Source organism: Saccopteryx leptura, chromosome 1, assembly GCF_036850995.1.
Source record: "Saccopteryx leptura isolate mSacLep1 chromosome 1, mSacLep1_pri_phased_curated, whole genome shotgun sequence".
Lineage (NCBI taxonomy): Eukaryota > Metazoa > Chordata > Mammalia > Chiroptera > Emballonuridae > Saccopteryx > Saccopteryx leptura.
Window position 1 is genome coordinate 368,632,733 of NC_089503.1, and position 2,931 is coordinate 368,635,663.

Consider the following 2,931-nt stretch of genomic DNA (forward strand, 5'->3'; position numbering starts at 1 on the left):
GGGGCTCAACCAAGAAAGCTCCTATTAGACCCCCCCCCCCCCATCCTCCTTACCTCTACTCCTGAAGAACAGTGTGTAATTGAAGCGAAGCTGAGGGCACGTGCTGAAGCTGCGGGAGGACTTGGCAGGAGCTTTGGGCAGGAAAGCTGCTCGAGGCCCAGTGAGGGTGAGGTGGGAAAGGACTCGGCGGTGGCCTCTCGTGCTAGGAGACCGGATCCTACCCCTACTTGCATCTCAGGCGGAAACCACTGCTGGCTGTAAATAACGTGTGAATTCGGAGTATTTTAGGGGCACGGTGGAGTTGGTTCATCCTCTCTGTGGGCTGGCTCTTACTTTGCCCGAGCACATTGGGCTGGAGCTGGCTTGGAGCAGCTCCGGCACCAAGTCATGAAGGCCCAGAAAGCTTTCTTTGCAGAAGCACCAGTTAAAACTAATGTGAATATTAGTCTGTTTTGACCTGAATATTCAAGGCTTTGAATAGACATACCCATTTTTATACTATGCATATGGCCTTACTACTGTCTACTGTTACAAACACATTTAATTTTGTTTTCCTTCAAAGCTCTGCCCTTCAAGACATGCTGCGTGCACATTTGCCCCAGGCTACCACAAGGTGGCAGCAGGCTGTTGTGCACTTGGGGGGATTAGTTCCAGGCAGTTTTCTTCCTCAGGAACACCGGCATTTATCTGTTCACATTGTGCAAACCAAACCCTGATGATTTGAAATAGCTAAACGGCCACAGGAGGCCCGTGAGTCGAAGTCCAGGAGGGGACTTGACCCTCTGCCTGGCTCTTCTGAGCCTGAGTCAAATCCTCTTCATGAAGAAACAATAACTGATGGATCAGATGCCTCAAAATCACGTGTGTTTTGCCATAAAAGGATTTTCCTACAGGATCCTTGTGAAGCCACTTGCACTTGGGTGTCCAGCCTCGCAATTTGTTAAGCCTGTTTGCAGAGAAGTGTGTAGAGGGGCCAGGGCAGGGCTCTTCTGTTTTATGGTTTGAATAGCTTCTAAACAATGTTTAAGGTTCTTTAAATAAATTTTTAAAATGTGACTTTATGGGGGCCTGGGTCACATGTATTGGACGATGTTGTGATGAGAAGGTTCTGCTGGTTCTCTGCTAGGACTGCTGTGGTACTTCCTTCTTCCCCTGTGCTGGGAGGACCCTCCCCCTGGAGCCAGGACGCAGATGCTCTTCGGAGGGGCAGACAGAATTGTCAGGGAGTTCAGTTTCATCTTTGTGGTTAACTTGCACAGACATGACATCTAAGTCTAGTGGGAGTGGTCTAGAGCACGCAGTTCCAGAGGGGAGGAGGCGGCAGTATCAGGAGTGGGCACTGAGCGGTGGTAATGATTATGTGTGCTAGATGCAACAGTCGGCGCAAAGCTGGGGGTTCGTGCCTTTGAGGCCTACAGACCGAGGAGGTGCAGGTCTAGTATGTCAGGATCCCCTAAATGGCAAGTATAATTAGACGGGTGCGCAAAACTAGGTTTACAATGGTCCATATGGGAAATTATACAATAATCATAATAATACAAGGACAAACTGTTTTGTATACTCAAACTGTAAATCTACTTTTGCCCATCCCTGTGTTTTTACAGTTAAATCCTGAGTATTTTTCTAGTCTGTCGAAGGATATTGGCCTTTTCTGAGATTGACCGTTCCGATAATAATTCTCCCACCAGGTACTCGTAGCAAGCTAAGCCTTCCTATCTTTAACTTTGACACAGGCCAGCTTTTGTGCATATATCTGTATTGCCCTTCTAGTCACTGAAGTGGATGAAGCCCTGAATCGGAGCTCTAATAAAGCCAGATGATACAGCGTGCAGCAAAAGTGGCATACAGTTGTTCATACGGAGAATAATACGATAATGGCCAAATGACGACACAGCAGTCAACTTTTATGAAATCACTACTGTAAACCTACTTTTGGCCCACCCTGTGTTTAGGAAAAGAATCAAGAATGTTCATTGTCTCCCTTGAGGAAAGACAGAAGAGGATGAGCTAGGGTTACCTGCTGGTTAATAGCAGGATGGGGAAACCAGCCCTCATCACTGAGAGGAAGGGAAGCAAGTCTATATTTCAGACAAGTCAAGAGGAGTTGAACAAAAATTAATTTGGCCCTAAGATTTTTCTAGGAATTAAATCTCTTGAGGAAACTGGAAACATCCTAGAGTTCTACCCACAAAATAGAGAACTGCAGACATTGGTGCCCTGAGAAAAATATTGAACAGTGATGGAAGATTCACTCTGACCTGGCTCCAGTTGGGGCCGCAGCTAACACGTCTCCTGGGTCAAACCCACGCTGGCGGTACAGTCATATGCACAGTAACCACAGGGGACCTCAGGCGGTCACCTAGTTCAACCTCCTCCTCTTCCAGAGAAGGAAACCAAATGCTCCTCCCTGAGGAAGTAGCTCGCCCAGCCTGGAAAGTTAACACAGCCACGTGCTGTCAGCAACGGGACCTGGACCAGCGCCCTGGTTTCCCAGAGCAGGGCTCGTTTCCCTCTGCCAGGCTTCTGCTCTCTGTGCAAGCAGTGCAGGGCGTGCCGCCCCTCCGCCTCCCTGCCTTTACAGCCTGGGTGGAGATCCCTGGCCCTGAGGGCAGGGAAGGGGAGCCCTCCCGCAGATGCTGTGAGGACTGAGTTGTGAGGCAGCTGCTCCATAGGTGACTCGCACCTGCCTTACTCCACTAACCACGCCCTTGAGTAGACGTCAGCTCAGAAAAGGTCTATAGAGTCATTGGGACAATTGGTGTGGTTTGAAAACAGGAAAAATGAGAGGGGGGTAACCTATGGATTCTCTGCTTTCTGGGAGCCTTTCTGTTTCCTCCTCCATGTTGTCTTAATGACCTTCCCAGGGCTGTTGTGAGGGTTAAGGTGACCCTGCCCACATTGGGCAGATCTCGGGCCTCTGGAGACAGCTGA